Below are 17083 nucleotides of genomic sequence, written 5' to 3'. Positions count from 1 at the left end.
GAGGCCTGGGGGGGGGGGGGGGGAGGCTTAGGTGTCACCACCAACCCGCTCCGGCCGGAAACTGGCGCTAGTTTCCGGCCGGACGGCCGAAAGCCACCGATCCTGAACCAGCCGCCTGAGTCGGAGTGGCGACGGGGTGTGGAGCAGGCAAAAAGCCACTGGGGGAGGCCAGTCGTGATCAGTGCCGTCTGGCTCCAGCTCCTGATCCTGTGCGGAGCAACAGCCGCGGTCGCAGTCTCCGCCACCGCCTCCGCCTCCATCGTCGTCGGGGGAGGGGCCAGCCGGACCCCGGGGTCACAGCCGAGGAATGAGGAGAGGCGGCCGGGCCCCGCGCTCCGCCCCGGCCTAGGGCCTTGCCCCGGGAGCCGCGAGGGTAACGGAGCCCCCTGCCCTGTCACCCTCCCCCCGTCTGCTCCCGTCCCTCCCGCCTCTTCAGACTCCCAAACTCTGACCCTCTGATCTCCACTGTCCCCCTTCTCCTTTCTGATTATATTTCTCCCAGAGCCACTGCCTCCCGGCACCCCCTCCACGCCCCGACTGTGCCTTGCTTCGCCCAGACCTTTTCCCCGTTACTCCTCCCTTTCACCTGCGTCCCGCGTTCCTAGCCCCCCCCCCCCCCCCCCCCCCAGTTCCCGGCCTCCCTTCCTGAGCTGTGCTGGGCAGTTTGGACGGTCCCCCCCTTGTCAGCGAGACTTTCGGGGAGGGGTGGTGGAGTTTTAAGGTGGTTCAGAGTGCAGGCTACCCCCCGCCCGTCCTACCCCCATAGTGGGATAAAGTTCATTGTAAAGTCTCAGTATAAAAGTACAACGAAAAGAAAACAAGCTTGTTCTCCCCTATAGGTAGCCAAACTGAGGTGCGCCCAGTAATGGAGGAAGGGAGCGAAAAAGTGTGTGTGTGTGTATGTGTGTGAGAGAGAGGGAGATTGATTCTAGGGCAGGCTTATGAACTTTAGAAAAAAGAAAAGTTGCCATGAGCCGATGGAAACTTTAGAAGCTGCTGATGAGTAAGCCGGGGTCTGCGTGATCTCACTCCTCTTCTCATAATTACTAGGTTAACGGTGTGGCTCCGGTCGGGATGGAATGGGATTTGTTTACTGGGCCGGCGTATTTTTAGCTTGTCGGCTCACAGGGACCAGAGCTCTGAGTCTCTCTGAGTCTCCCTGAGTCTCCCTGAGTCTTTTTCCGTCTCCCTCCCCCACTCCCTCCCTCTCGTCTAGGTAGTCTGTCTAACCTAGGCGGTTCCTCTGGGCACAATACAGATACAGAAATTAAGTTGAAAGAAGTGGACTGGTGAAATTTTATGTAAAAGAGTCTCCCCCACACTTTTCAGGGGGGTTCCTTTTCATAAATGCAAAAGCAAGAATTAGCAGGACTTTGACTTTTTTTTTTTTCTCATATTTTTATAACTGTGTAAAATGTTTTTGAGAACAACCAGAAGCTGGTAATTTTTCAGTCTTTGGCTTGTCATACTGTATATTTAGGAGGTCCTTGAGGAGGTTGGATCCCTTTGTCTTTCAGAATCTATTTCTAAGGTAGAAAAGGACAAGAAGAGGTAGTGGTAAGGCTAGTCCAAAAAGATAGATAGCAAATCCCAGATTTTTGAAAAACATTTAGAAAATTTCTTTCCTAGTGAACGAGACTGCATTCCTGTTGGGGTGGAGAAGACAGCAGGAACTTATGCTGGGTGACTAGGGACACTCAGACTTCTAATTAACCATTTGCTGTGCATAATTTACAAATGAATACATTATAGGCAAACAATTATACTCTTTGTCCTCATTGTTCTTCTGAACAGTTCTTTTAAAGTTTGGGAGCCAACCTGCTGTGCTAGTCTATTGATATTTTGAAGGCTGAACAGCACTGTAAAATAAATGAAATTGATGTTGCTCATCTGGAGTGTGAATACCAGTCTTGTTCTAATTTCCACTAGCTACCCCGCATGCCGCAGAGCACCTCCCTGAGTAAGTGGCCAGTTACTATGTACTTAGTGATCGCAAATGAATACAAGTGTTAGCTCATGCTAGGAATAATTGAGAAGGTAAATATGCTGAAAAGATCTTCCAAAACTGAAATAGATTATTTTTCCACTTTTTTTCCATTTTGGATTATCAGCACCTTTCTGCTGACGATTATCCATTAACATGAATAATTTAGAATTGAACAGAAATCCACTTTGGGCATTAAGCATCCAAACAGGAAGGAAAGATGGAAGGAAGATAATTTCCAAACTGTTACTAATTTTTTGTTTTTGCCTGACTTGACTTATCCCTTTCATTTAATGCCAGAGACTCCTTTGTGGAAAAAAAAATGTAAACCTTTGCCAGGGAAATGGCTGTCTGCTGACTTGTATAAGGCAGGCTGAACAGTAATGAATGGTAATTGTTAGTTGGACTTGGTGGAGTTAGGTCACCAACAACTTGGAAATATTCCTGAAGCTTTACTTCCTTAATCTCCTACTTCTGGGGACCGCTGTTGAAAAAAGATTTAATTTGGAGGGTAAAACCAAATTTTTAAAAATCAGAAACGCCTTCCCAGAGTCTGTTGACTATTAATAATTGTTTTAATTTGTGTGTCGGTTGATGCCAATATTAGTGATGTCTGGGAAATTCTATTTATATCAATGAGATAAATTAAGGAAGATTTCAGAATCAGCAAAATTGGAGGCTGTGGATTAGAGTCATAAAGAGGCATGAGCTATGGAGTTAAATAGAACTTGGTTCAAATCTTGATTATGGCATTTACTATGTGACCTTGGACAATTTACTTCTCCATCCTTATTTATAAAATATGTATGAGCATCCAAGCAAATGAAGTAGTTATTCTTTGTTAGGAGTATAAGAAAAGAAAAGAGCTTCCAGGCAGAAAATGTATTTATTTCTATCACCTTCCCCTACATTCATTATTTGGTGCCTGATGGGGTGGGAATTGAAGCAGTTGAATAAGTAAGAATAAGCCTACGGCAGCCTAATAGTCTAGCACTATTCCTATTTCTCAGAAGGGGTTGTTTGGGGTTTGAGATTCAATATATGTGACCAAGTAAATCATGATGGAGTAACAGTATTAAAAATAAAATTTCAGATTGTTATGGGGGCACTGAGGGCCAGTTGTAAAGTTTTCGAGCTTCTCAAGGATGCTTAAGCATGCTAGGATCCTGGCAGATCCTTGTGAGGCTCCTTGTAAGGAGTACCTCCTCTTTGACCCCAGACATTCATCCCATTAAGGGAAGATCCTGAGACAGTGCTTTGAAGTGTGGCTTCAGCAGTGTCTTCCCTGTGGAAACTTAGGAGCTGTGAAATCTTCTCAACAGCCCCTGATAAATTCAGATAATTAAAATCTGTATAACTGGAATATGGATGCAGGGCAGTTTTATGAATGCCTAAATTCAGTTGATTTTTTAATATGATAGAATCCAGTTTTCTTGTCTTTTTTTTTTTTAAGATTCACGTATTTATTTGAGAGAGAGAGTGTGAGCATGAGTGGGAGTGGCAGGGGGAGAGGGAGAGAGAATCTCAAGCTGACTCCACGCTGAGCACAGAGCCTGATGCGGGGCTCGATCTCACAACCCTGATATCATGACCCGAGCTGAAACCAAGAGTCAGATGGTCAACTGACTGAGCTACCCAGGCGCCCCTGTTTCTGTTTTTTTGTTTTTTTTAAAGTAAGGAATCCTTGCTGAATAATGATGGAACACTCTTGCCGATGAAGCTGTCTCCAAGCTCCAGTGACAGGCTTTGGAAAGATAGAAAAGATATAAAAACAAGTGTCCTTGCTCTTGGGACAGGGGTAGGGTTGTGGAAGGTGGTGTATATAAATGGGAAGGCACACTGTTATAAGCTTTAACATTAGGACACAGCATATAAACAAAACCAAGTTCAGTGGGCTACAAATGGAATATGTAAAGGCTAGGAAACTTGGGAAGTAACAGAGTCTGTGAAATTAATTAGGGAAGACTTCTGAATCAGCAAAATTTGAAATGGACTTGGAGGCTGTGGATTAGAGTCATAAAGAGGCATGGCCAATGGAGTTAGGTAGAACTTGGTTAAGTCTCGACTATGTGATTTGGACAATTTACTTGTCCATCCTTATCTATAAAATATGTGTGAGCATTCAAGTAAATGAAATAGCTATTCTGTGTTAAGAGTAAAAGAAAATATAACATCTTCAGGCAGAAAGTATGGAATGTACAGTGTGCAGTGATGGAATGAATGACTAAGTTGTGTTTGTTGGGGGAATAAATGAGAGGGACTGGAGAGAATGTGGGTGGTCAAGTCATGGGTAGAACAGGCAAGAGGGTGGAGGGGACTCAGAGGCCAGACTCTGTTGGGTGTTGATGGAAGGGTCAATAGAGTCATTGTAGATCCTTGAACAAAGGATGGATTTAATGAGAAGTATTGAGCCTTCTGGTCCAGGAACTCAGGGGCAAGGAGTCAGGCAGGCACCGGTATACTGTAACTCTTTGGTTTCTCTTCTGGACCATCTTGGCCTAAAGGGATCACCCAGGAGACATAGGATTCCTTGTAGAAGTTTTTGTATTCACACACCTTACTCACCTTACTCACTATGCTGAGCTCTGTTTGTGTCTGTCTCACATAGCCTGTGGGCTGTGGCTGGATTATCCTCAAGAACTTAATGGTAAGGACAGTATCATGTTTTAAGTGCATTTACCTTTCAGTTATCTCTGGTATTGTAGGGTATAGTAGTATAAGTAATTCAGAATTTAGTATTAAAATTTCTTGGTTTGAAAATGCATCATTTTTTTAAGCCAGATTTATTTTAATGTTTTGAGGATCGTACTGATGTTGAAATGAATTTGCATTTCTAAGCCTATATTACCTGGTGGTGAGGAGGGTATACTGTTGGTGAAGAACAGTCAAACTTGGTTTAAGATTATGCCTCAGAAATCCTGTAAATTGGATAATCCATTTATGGATAATTAAGACTGGATTATATGAGGATGTTAATGAAGACCAATTTCTTTTCAAAATCTGTACAGGTCCAATGTGGCCACTTGGGCTGTTTGCCTTATGCCTAAGTGATTTATAGATGATGCCTATGTTGTAGTTAGAATGAGTCTTTACTCACAATATCTGGAGGAATCCTATTGTGTTATGTTGCATTGTTGAAGATGAAGGTGGCTTTTTCAGAGGACTTGGGCTTTGTAGAGGCTCTTCCAGATAGTAGCTCTGCTAAAAAACTGTCAGGTTTTTTTCCTCCTGAACTAAAGTTGTTTAAAATATGGCCAGTTAAAAAAAAAAAAAAAAGGAATGGGGAGCAGTGTTCACATTTAATAAACAAAGGATCACATGCTTGTTCTTCCAACCTTGTTCTTTCAGTTGACTTGTTTTCCTTCATCCCTGCCTACCCCCTACCTTCTCACAGTCATTACCAAACTATGTGTTTATGATGTCATGAGCACAGGATTATTATTTACCTCTTGAGTCAGGAGACTGTAGTATTTTTGAGTGGAAATCAGAGGTGGAAGTCAGGAATCTTAATTTATACAGTTTAGTTCAGGGTAATTTTCAACTGTGTTTTTTAGGATTATGTCTTATCTTTTTATTTCTCTAAGAAATAGTTTTGGATAGGAAAAATTACTATATTATTTTTGGTGACCTGCTTTGAGTTCAGTTTTATGCTAGGTACTGTGGAGGACTAGGAAAAATGATGATTTTGAGTTGAAGAGTTTACTGTCTAGTTGGGAGTAAGGAGTATGGGAAGGAGTGAATACCCATTGAACCTCTATTATGCCAGGCAAATAAAACAAAGAAAATGAGAAATTATATTATTGATTGCATAGTATAGACTTCATACCATATGTATTTGGGGAGAAAAGCACTCAGGTAGTTATGAATGCTATCACAAAGGAATTGTAACTTATTCCAGATCTGAAAAAAATAAAATTGTATCAGGTACAAGGGGTGAAGATGAAGCAAATAGCAACAACAACAAAATCATTTCATTTTGGAGCTGAGAGCGATCAAGCAAAAGCCTGGACCAGGCTTGGGTGTTCTTGGGGCAGTGATGAGACTGACCTGAGTAGCAGTGAATAGTAGCGGAAGAGGTGGTTTGGTTGGTTTGGAGCTATGTTTTAGAGGGGTCTTAAGAGGCAGGCTTATAAGTTGAGATTTTAAATGATAGAAAATAGTGAACCACTGTGAATTTTTGAGGAGGATAGTAATATATGATAGTAGGAAACAGGTGGGCCGGGAGGGAAGGGGGATTGGCTCCTGGGGTGTATGAGGTGATGAGACCTGAGCTAGAGTTGTTGGGGGGTGGGTGGGATAAGGAGAGAAAGAGGGGGAAAAAAGATTTTGAAGGAAAAATTAAAGTCAGTGAGGACTGGATGTAGCAGATGAAGGAGAGTGATCCATCAAGTATGACTATGACATTGTAAGCTTGGGTTTCTGAGACACTGAGATAAGGAAGTTAGGAAGGTTTCCTCATTTTTTAGAGGAATTTGATGAGTTCAATTTGAGAGGTATTGGATATGAAGTGGGAATGAAATGCCCAAGAGAAAGCTGATCCATTTGTCAGAGATGAACCTGAAGCTGGTAGAGAGTTAGAGGCAGAGGTTAATACTTTTGGAAGTGTGGTTTTGTGGTTCATCAGCATGGATGTGGTAGCTGTAGCCAAGGGAATGACTAAGCTCTCTGAAGATTAGAGTTTAGGGAAAGAGCAAAAGGCTGGAGATAGTGGTAGTGATAAACACTATTCTGTACTCTTTGGGCCATCTTAATTGACTTCTTCCTTATCCTTTCTTGTTTTCTGTTCCTTTCCTCCCAATGCCAGCAAACATCCCTTGAATGTCTCTTACCTTGTAAGCACTGTTTTAGGCACTGAGGAAACAGATGAGTCAGACAAGGTTTCTACCTGCAAGGAGTTACGGGGTCCAGGGGGAGGAGACAGATGCATAAATATATAGATGTCATGAAGTGTGGTAATTGTTGCCATAGAAGAATGTAGGGGGGATAGTAGGGGCCTAAAGGTCAGTTCTGCCTTGGGCATGCAGAGGTTGGAAAGTGCCTCCCAGAGGAGATGACATTTGAGATGAGTCTTGAAAGATGAGTTAAGGGTGTACCCTACGGAAGATAGGGAGAAGTACACTCCAGGCTGAGAAAACAACATGAACAAAAGCTTAAAGGAACGAAACAGCCCGACTTCTTCAGGTAACTTTTAAGTAATGATTGTGGCTGAAGGACAGGGTTGGAGGGCAGGGATGAGGCTGGAGAAGTAGGTAAGGCTGATCATGCACAGCTTTAGTTTGTGCTGCAGTATGATGAGCATTTCAGGGTTTTTAAGCATGGGGGGGGGATGTAAATTTCACGTTGTAGAAAGATTATTTTGTCAGTGGTGTAGGGGGGTTACATTGGAGAAGAACAGAGCAAAAGGCTTTTAAAATACCTTTATTATGCTTAACGGTAACGCATTTCTTATTAAGTGATCGTGTTTGTAGACTCATGGAATCAGAGAACTACAGGGACTTTTTCTTAGTCTCCCATTCATTTTCAAAGGGCATACCTGAGATTTACTCAGGATCACAGAAGTAGTTTTGTGATAGCTTCGTCTGGAATTCAATCTCCAGTGGCTATAATGTGGTTGGAGGTTAATAAATGTCATTTCACCTCTCTGATTCTCTCAAGTCCCATTCCAGTGTTTGTTACATTCTGCCACACTGCATTGTGCTAGAAGACAATCCCTCCCATTGTCGTTTTTTACCAGTCCGAAGTGAACAGTGGCATTTTCCCAGGTCTGACTGAGGAAGATCTGCCCTGAGAGTACCTCAGGAATAGGGACTTCTGACCTGCCTCAGGTGCCCTGGAGTGGAGTGAATAGGATGTTAGGATTATTCATCGAGGTAATGATGCAGTTGTAGAAGAATGTCAAGGTGTTTGTTTTACTGAGTGTGCAGATGTAATTATCTCTCTTGCTAAATTCCCTTCAAGTTCTTTTCTTTTAAACTTAATTTTAAATTGTGCCAATGAAACTTTGGTAGAAGAAATAGGCTTGGATAAATTGGTTACCCACAAAAAGGATATTTATCTAAAAAGACCAGATTTATCATTACACTTGTATTCTAAAGCTTCCTTTCCTGTGTTTTTAATTTTACTGGGTTTTTATCATTTTTTTTTTTAAATTTTTTTAAAGCAAGCTCTAGGCCCAACGTGGGGCTTGAACTCATGACATCTAGATCAAGAGTTGCATGCTCTACTGACTGAGCCAGGCAGGTGCCCCTTCATTGGGTTTTTGTGAAGGGAAATTGTTTGGGTTTAAAGTGCTAACTGAGAGTTTGGGTTTTGTGTTTTAGCCATTTTGCTGGAGAAGAACAGGACAGGATAGGAGGATATCTTAAGAGGTTCTTAGACTCCCCTGGGGAAAGTTGGGACACAAGGGGATGTGGAAGGATGGGTACCTTCCATTGATAAGTCTTCCTCAAAACTTAACTGAGTTGTGATTTCTTTACTCTTTTCTCTGGGTTCTGTCCACGTCTTCTCCAGAGACGGGCCTTGGTTTGGAAACTGTCCACTTTAGCAGAATTGCCAATTTTTAATTCTTTGTCAAGTGGGCAAGGGTACATTTTGTTTTTGTTTGTGAGTGTTTGGGGGAGAGTGGGGGAGAGAGGAGGCATAGCATAACTACTCACAGTGAGTCTTTATCTGAATTCCTATGTAACTGGAAGTTTCCTTGGCTTTTTTGAGGGGGAGATGACTTGGTTACACTGGCATTTATGTTGTGTGGGATCGTGGTCGTCACTCCCCTCGGATATCTGATTTAAGATGGCAGTAAAAACTTGCTTCTTGTCCTTATCTGTCAGCCTTCACCCCACCCTGTTCCTGAGTGCCTTCTGTGCACGCTCTGAGGGATATGAAGAATCCTGTTCAGTTGAGAGCTGAACTAACCAAGTGTTCCCTGAAAGTTTAGGGAAACTATCTAGTTCCTGACTATTATTTTTGGGTTAATGATTCCACTGTTTTTCCAGTCACCTGGCCCTTTCTTAATCTTAAAATTTTGAATAATGAGATACTTTGAATATTTAGAAAAGTCCAGGGCAAAAAAATCCAAGACATTTTTAAGTCCGTAACCCAAATTTAATGGATGTTAACATTTTGTCATATTTGTCTTAGATCTCTCATTCTGTTTAAGATATAATGTTAGATACAGCAAAGTCCTACGCATCCTTTCCCCTTTCCTCTTGGGAAATGACTACTGGCCTGATTTGCTATCTATCATTCAGTTTCATGTTTTATACATATTATATACACACAAACAACGTATAGTTTTGGAAATCTTACATAAATAGAATTGTACTGTATGTATCCTTTTGCAATTTTTTCCTCAACATTGTTTTTCAGATGTGTCTACATGTAGATCTAATTCACTTAATCATCTAATTTTTAAGCCTCTTACCTCTATTGCCCTTTTCACTTGTCCTGTTAAAAAATATCCTACCTGTTAAAGTCCCAGTTTAAGCCATATTTTCCACAAAAACTTTCCTGATTCTTTTTTACCTCCAATAGGATATGATCTTTCCCACTTCTGAATTCTCCTATCATTTTATTCATACTTGTCTGGTCGTAGTTGTATATTTTTGTAGTTTTGTTTATTTGTGCCCTTGGCATGCCATTTCTACTACACTATGAGCTCCTTGACAGCAGAGAAGTTTCTTTTATCTTCGTGTCTCTCCTGGGGCTTGCCACAGTAACTTATACATGGTAGGCATAGTGACTAAATGGTTAATTAATGAATTAAAAAATAAAAATCCTTTGCATTGATGACCTGTTAGTTTAATTATGAGCATGATAGTGGCCCCATGAAAATAGAGCTTATAAAGAAACCTCAGCAATGAAAATTAAATAAAATGCACATAACTGGCAAGAGTAGTCAAGACTAACTTCCTGCAGGAGATGAGCAAACATTCCCTGAGAAATGAAATGGGAATTGATCGGTGATATCATCCAGTGAGGAAACTCCTGGGAATTGATTGTGATGGCCTTGGTGAGACAGTGTGCTCCTGTGGCCAGACTCATTTCACTAGCTATCAGATTCTGCTGTTGTCATCAAGGTCTTGACACCCTCACTGGAGATGAGATACCGGCATTGAGAAAAAGCAGCCTCTCTGTTCACTTCATAAACACTGCTGAGAACCAGGAATTCTTTGGCCCCTAAAGAAGAAAGCCTAATATACATATTTGTACATTCGTATGTATGTATGTACGTATACTTTTAACACTTGCCTTTTTTATTGAAACCAGATTGTATCTCAGCAGAATATTTTGAAGCTTTTAATTCTAGAAGGTAGAGTCCCAATATAACATCATTCTGGCCTCACAGAAGCTCTTCCCTCTCCTGCCAAGTAGAAATTAAATATTAAGTGGAACTATATGAAATTGCAATTTTGTAGGTAAAAGCAGTCAAATATTGGCAGTTTTGTATGGTTAAACCTTATACGTCCAGTCTTGATTTTCTCTTGGCATTCTGTAGATCATTATCATGACCTTTTTGAAGTGGATAATCCCAAATCCATTTATAATTCTAAAATGCATTTCTGAACTTTAATTTGGAACCAGTTTTCTTTTGTAGTTATCTTAAGCTCAAGGTTTTTAATAAAATGTTTGTATCTCTCAGCACATATTTATTATATATTGGGGATGGTTGTCGGGGAATGTATAAGGATTGTAGGCCAGAGTACACTGTGGGAAATCAGCCTATGATGAAAACTTCTGCTGTCATTAGCTACATACAATTGATTGAGTTGGCTTTAAGGAGCATACAGTTTCTTTGAGTAAATGACCCGCCACCCTGCACTTCCTGCCACCCCCATATCTCCTCTCTAAGTCTTGATAAGGGAGATCTGGTGGTAGGGAAAACCATGGAAGAGAAAATTACCTGTGGCCTTTGATTTTCTTTGGAGACTTAACAGGAATGAGGATATGAGCCCTAGCTCCTGGCACCAGACTCTTACTTCATGGTTCTCCAACAGTTCTTAGGTTAAGGGAGCCCTGGGTGTGATGAGTGGTGGTGGGGGGGGGGGGGGGGCGGCGGGAGTGGAGAGCAAAAAAACAAAGATAGTGGGAGTTAGCAGATATTGTGGAATAGGATTGGGGAACAGGAATGGAAGAATGGGGATAAGTATAAAAATTTAAAGAGGTTCTGTTTCCTCTCATCCTTCAAAACCTGGCTTAGAAGTCTTTATAACCCTGGTACCTTAACTATATCCGACTTGTATCCAGGCCACATACCTGCTTGGAAAACATCATATATAGAATTCAGCTTTGAAAATACCAGTTTTGTGTTCTAAAATAGTTCTTTGAAAAGTCAGGGTCATTTTAAATGAGTTGGTCTACTATTGTCTTTTGAATCATTAATAACTCTGAGCCTTTAGTACTAGTAAGTCTTGGTCTTTATGTGAAGGAAGTCTCATGTGAAGAACTGAGAAAGACAATGGGAAAATATCATGCTGCTAACAAAAATATTTTAGACAGCAAGTTCTTATCTATTTTAAAAACTTACCTGCTCTTATGAATTCCTTTGTGAGTATTTGCTTTCGTCTTCTTTGAACAAGAGCTCACCTGGCCGAGTGTTCATTTTCTAAAATTTTCCATCAGTACTAAGGACAAAATTATCTGACATGAAGAAAGCTTGGTCCATTTTTGATGACTAGGGATAGAGACTTCCCAAACTCCTCAGAATTCTGAAAATAGAATTCGAAAGTTAGACTTAATATCTGCTGCATCCTGGTTTCTTTGGTTGCCTAAAATAAATTCCTAGCTATTTGGCACAAGGTGACCTCTCATTTTAACAACATTAAATTCCTTCTCTCTCACATCATCTTTGAAGTTTTTTGTAATATGCTAGTTCATTATGGAAATTAGGATAAAAAAATCATCTACACAAATTTCTCTTGATGTTTGCTGCCAGCTTGAGACTATAAATTCCTTTCTACTGAATACCTGCTGTGTACCAGAATTTGGACAACATGCTCTAAGGAGATGCTAAGGAAGTGTTACCCAGCAAATAAACTAAACAAGTAGTAGGAGAATTGGCCCCTTGGGAATTTACATTCTGTGTTAAATGGGAAATAGTTTCATATACATAAATACATATATAGAAAAAAAGAAATGTGAGAAAGAAATACAACTACATAGTATGTATATCATCATACAGTGTTTTAGAACTGAAGGGAAATTTACACATTGTCATCATTTTCTAGGTAAGGAAAATGAGGCCCAGAAAATTTGACTTGTCCAAGGTAGTAGTTACTCTCAACAGCAAACATTTTATTGAATATTTGCTCTCTGAAAAGTTAGGCTTCAGTAAATAAAGAGTTAAAGTCATGAAGAACTTAATTATTGTGAAGACTGAATTATTTGCATAAAAAGATAATACGAAGCCATGGATACTAAGTGTCAAATGAGGAGTACAGTTGTACAGAATTACATAGATTTTTTTTTTTTTTAATGAAAGTAAGCTCTATTCCCGACGTGGGGCTTGAACTCATGACCCTGAGATCAAGGGTCGCATGGTCTACCAACTGAGCCTGCCAGGTGCCCCAGGAATTATATGGAAGTTTAGAGAGAGTGGGTAGGGGAAAATTTTATACTTAGGCTAATCTAGACCTTAGAGGAGAGAGAAGACTGGGTAAGTTTAGAGGGCAAGGCATGAGAACAGTGAGCATTCAGAAGGCATTTGAGGCATGAGAACAGTGAACTAAGCCTGCCTTGTTTTGAGGGTAGAGCAAGTAGACAAGCAACAAGATTAATAAAAGTTGGAGAGTTAGGTAAATTGGAGAGGGCCTTAAATCTCAGGCAGAGGAATTTATACTTACAGTGAAAAATCCCCAAGCACAGAATTTTATGTGTAAATGAGTATTTTAGGAAAATGGATTTCAGCTATGCAGTGTAAAGTGGAAGAAGAGAGACCAGACTCCTTTCCCCAGTTATAATAATCCTGGGGAGAGGAGTCTCTACAGGGGTGATGGTAATAGAGAGAGAAAAGAGATTCCAGTGATTTGAAGAAAAGTAAATAGAATTTGGTAACTGCGTTTATAGGAAGGGTAGATAATAGTGCACGTGCTCTCCATCTGGATTGTAGCAGTAGCAGGGCTGGGTTTGGCTGGTTTCTAATGCATCTGCTCTCCAAAGGGATACTTTGGTGGAAGCCTTTGAAGAGCACTGAGTCTAGCCCAACATTTTTAGTTAATACTGAATACATAGTTTAAGTGACTGGTTTAAGTTTGCAGAACTTGGTGTAGAGCCCATTCTTTTGACTGTTGGCCAGTGATCTATTATATCCTATTGCTTAAGAGGAGGTGGGTCAAGTGGTTAAAAACACAGAGGAGATGCCTGGGAAGTGAAATGGGAAGTTGCAGACCACATTATGATGAGGTTTACCCACAAGCCCTTTCAGTTCTCATAGGTTTTCCTTATCTTCAGACACTAAATGTGTATACTGTTGGGCTCATAATGCAACAGTGACCCGCGTTCCCTAGAGCTATCTTCTGACTTTCAGTTTTTCATAGTCGAGGAGAAAGATTCCTTCCGATTTTGGATTTAATTGCATATACTCTCTGACTCCCAATTTTGAAGATGCAGTATCTTTCCCTCTGCATGTAGATAGGTTGTTGTGGTTACGGGCTGTAGGTGAGGTAGCCTCAAAGGCCCCATCAGTCTTTTTGGAGTAAAGGGAGGAGGAAAGTTTTGGACCCAGATCTTTCTAGCTTATTTACCCTGTCAGCAGTTAAGAACAATTTACTTACACAGATCTTATTACCTAAAAAGGTCAGTAAATACTGTGAATCAATAGAGTGTTTTCGCTAATGGGAAGTTTTTAGAGAATTAAATAGCCTTCTAAAAAATCCTTTGTATTTGGTTTTAAATTTGTAGTCTGGTATATTTAAGATGTGACTTGGTCTCACTTCTTTTCCCTTCTATTTTTCTTTCCTTTGCTTTTCTTTTCTGTTTCCTATTCTGCCAAGCTTTTATCTGGTAATGACAGATACCTGAAGACTCACAATAGCTTTATCTGGATCAACTAGCATTTATTATGTACCTACTACACGGGTCTGTTATTTAATTTCATCTGCCAAGATGAAATATTCCTAGATTTTATGACTAGGGCCCTAGTAGTAAACATTTTCCAGTGCTTGGCTTCTACAGTTCTTACCCAATTTTAATCTTTGCCATGACTCTTCTGTTACAACTTCTTTTTTTTTTTTCAGACAGGAAGTAGGTTTTATTGGTGGGCATGAGTCGGGAGGGGGCAGTGCCGAGGTTCTCATGAGTGCAGAGCCCTCCATTTGTCCAAGGGGCCACGATTAGGGATGTATTTGACCCCACAGCCATCTGGGATAAGCCGCTTTTCAGCCACCATGTCTTCAAATTCATCCGCATTAAACTTAGTAAAGCCCCACTTCTTGGAGATGTGGATCTTCTGGTGGCCAGGGAACTTGAACTTGGCCCTGCGTAGGGCCTCAATCACATGCTCCTTGTTCTGCAGCTTGGTACGGATGGACATGATGACTTGGCCAATGTGGACCCTGGCTACTGTGCCCTGGGGCTTTCCAAAGGCACCCCGCATACCTGTCTACAGCCTAGATTGGAGATAGCATGAAGTCAGACCTCAGTGTCCACTGGAAAGAGCTGTCTCCAAGGTCCCTTAGGGCAACCCATACAATCAACAGGCTGCATACACTACCAAGGAGGCTACTGTTTGCAGCTATGGCACACTGTCTGTTACAACTTCTGACCTGGCTGGGAAGTGAAGAAAACTTTACTATTTAATGGTGAGACCTACCATGAGTTATACTAAGTACTTTATATATCACCTCACTTAATACTCAGAACTGTTCAATAAGATAGGTAGGTATTCTTATACCTATTTACAGATTAATTCATCTAAAATATTTATTACTGTTAATAAAAATATTTGTCAATTCAGCCAAGATATTTAGGTACTGTTGAAGGTGCTGAGGATACCACAGTGACTATCAGATGAGGTCCCTGATAAGGCACAGAGAAGTTAAATAACTTGCCCAAGGTCACACAGCAAGAAAGTGACAGAGCTAGGATTTACATATAGATCTGGTGGATTTCAAAGGGAATGTATGCAACCACTGTAACACACTGCCATTGATATATATTGCATATTCTTTGTGATTACTTAAATAAATCAAGTTATAAAGCTAGGTGCTACTCCCAGTATTGCTTTGTTTAAGAAGGTTCTCCATGGGGTGCCTAAGTGGCTCAGTTGGTTAAGTCAGCGTCTGCCTCTGGCTCAGGTCATGATCTCAGGGTCCTGGGATTCCTTGCTCAGCAGGGAGTCTGGAGTCTGCTTCTCCCTCTGCTCCTTTTCACCGCTCGTGTGCGAGCATGCGTGCTCTCTCTCCCTCTGTAAAATCTTAAAAAAAAAAAAAAAAAAATCAAGGGATCTTTACATAATTAAAAAAAAAAAAAGGTTCTCCCTGAATCTAAGAAAGAAGTCTGTTGGTGCTGACAAGCACACCTGCCCAGTAATGCTTTTCCTCTCTTCCCCTCCCATCTCCCCATTCCCTCTCCACTCATTCATACCTGGGTATAAACTGGACAGTGTGACCTGCTTTGGCATGTGGATATGTTTGTGTTTTGAGGACTGGGAGAGTTTTGTTTGTTTCCTTGGCTTCCTGAACGTTCCTTGCCCACTTGAAAGTGCTTTCTTGTAGCGTGATGGTGAGTAATGTGTTGTTAACATTGTAATGTGGTCATACCAGTTGGAATATTTTTTCTTTTTCCCTCAGTTCTCTCTGATGAGTATGTGAGTGGGGACTCTTGGGTCAAACTTGCCTTCTGTAGTTCATTCAAATAGAGAAGGCTTTCTGTATTTGGAAGACTAGAAAATAGTCTTGAGGTTGGGAAGACTTAAAATCCAATGTCTGGGGTGCCTGAGTGGCTCAGTTAGTTAAGTGTCTGCCTTTGGCTCAGGTCATGATCCTGGAGTCCCAGGATCAAGCCCTGTGTTGGGCTCCCTGCTCAGTGGGTGTCTGCTTCTCCCTCTCCCTTTGCTCCTCCCCCTGCTCATGTTCTCTCTCACCCGTTCTCTCTCTTAAATAAATAAAATCTTAAAAAATAAAATAAAATCCAGTGTCTTCTGCCCAGCTGAAATTCAGTTTTGTGGGGCGCCTGGGTGGCTCAGTTAGTTACGCGTCTGCCTTCTGCCTTTGGCTCAGGTTATGATCTCGGTTCTGGGATCGAGCCCCATGCAGGGCTCTTGCTCAGCGGCGAGTCTGCTTCTCTCTCTCCCTCTGATCTCTCTCGCTTTCACTCTCTCAAATAAATAAAATCTTTAAAAAAAATTCAGTTTTGTTAGTATTCTAGGTTTATTCTTTAGCTAGTGAGATCCAAGAGAGTTACTTGTTTTCAGTTATGTCCATTATCACCGTGTGCCATATTTCAGATGAACGGTGTTTGTTCTGGAGTTAGCAGCTTAAAAATAGGCACACAGGTTTTGTGGTAAGCATTACCTAGTAGGAAGCCCTAGGTAATGCTGTTTAGGTCTGTGAGACTGAGAAGCTGAGTTCCAATTGAGTTCTAGGGATTAATTAGGTGGAATCAAGGTAGTTAGTGTTAGAACTAGTTGGTTTTAGGGACCCATGTCAATTAAGGATTGGGATTTAGTCATATCTGTGCATGACACATAAGGTTAATAAGATGATTTATGTGGATGTGTCTAACCCAGTGCTTGGTACTTGATTGGTACACAGTAAATATTAGTTAAATCTTTAAAGGTACTTGAATGGGGAGTGTTGTCAGTTTGTCTTTCTAGGGCAGCTTTCTCATAATTAGAAGAATATTTATCTTTAGAAGAATATTTATTGATCATTTAACTGTGGGTAAAGCATTTGGAAAAGGGATTGGGGTATTGAAGATTTCTTTTTTTTTTTTTTAAAGATTTTATTTATTTGACAGAGAGAGCACAAGCAGACGGAGAGAGAGGGAGAAGCAGGTTCCCTGCTGAGCAAGGAGCCTGATGTGGGACTCGATCCCAGGACCCTGGGATCATGACCTGGGCCGAAGGCAGCTGCTTAACCGACTGAGCCACCCAGGCGTCCCGGG

At 41.1% G+C, this 17083-nt stretch overlaps 1 protein-coding gene and 1 pseudogene across 1 annotated transcript in view; one reads left to right on the top strand and one right to left on the bottom strand.

Annotated features, from left to right (window-relative positions):
• Positions 1 to 64: 64 nt before the first annotated feature.
• Positions 65 to 17083, top strand: part of OTUD7B (OTU deubiquitinase 7B) — a 53963-nt gene continuing 36944 nt past the window's right edge. The window contains exon 1 of the mRNA XM_045896748.3: positions 65 to 373. The gene's annotated coding sequence lies outside the window, so the exon portion shown is untranslated. The remainder of the gene's footprint in view (positions 374 to 17083) is intronic.
• Positions 14634 to 14743, bottom strand: LOC123860701 (small nucleolar RNA SNORA70; annotated as a pseudogene).

Source organism: Mirounga angustirostris, unplaced genomic scaffold (genome assembly GCF_029215605.1).
Source record: "Mirounga angustirostris isolate CCGP_5_RB_7025 unplaced genomic scaffold, mMirAng1.0.hap1 SCAF_4, whole genome shotgun sequence".
NCBI lineage: Eukaryota > Metazoa > Chordata > Mammalia > Carnivora > Phocidae > Mirounga > Mirounga angustirostris.
The sequence above is the reverse complement of the archived record's forward strand: the minus strand, read 5'-3'. Positions and strand labels throughout refer to the sequence as shown.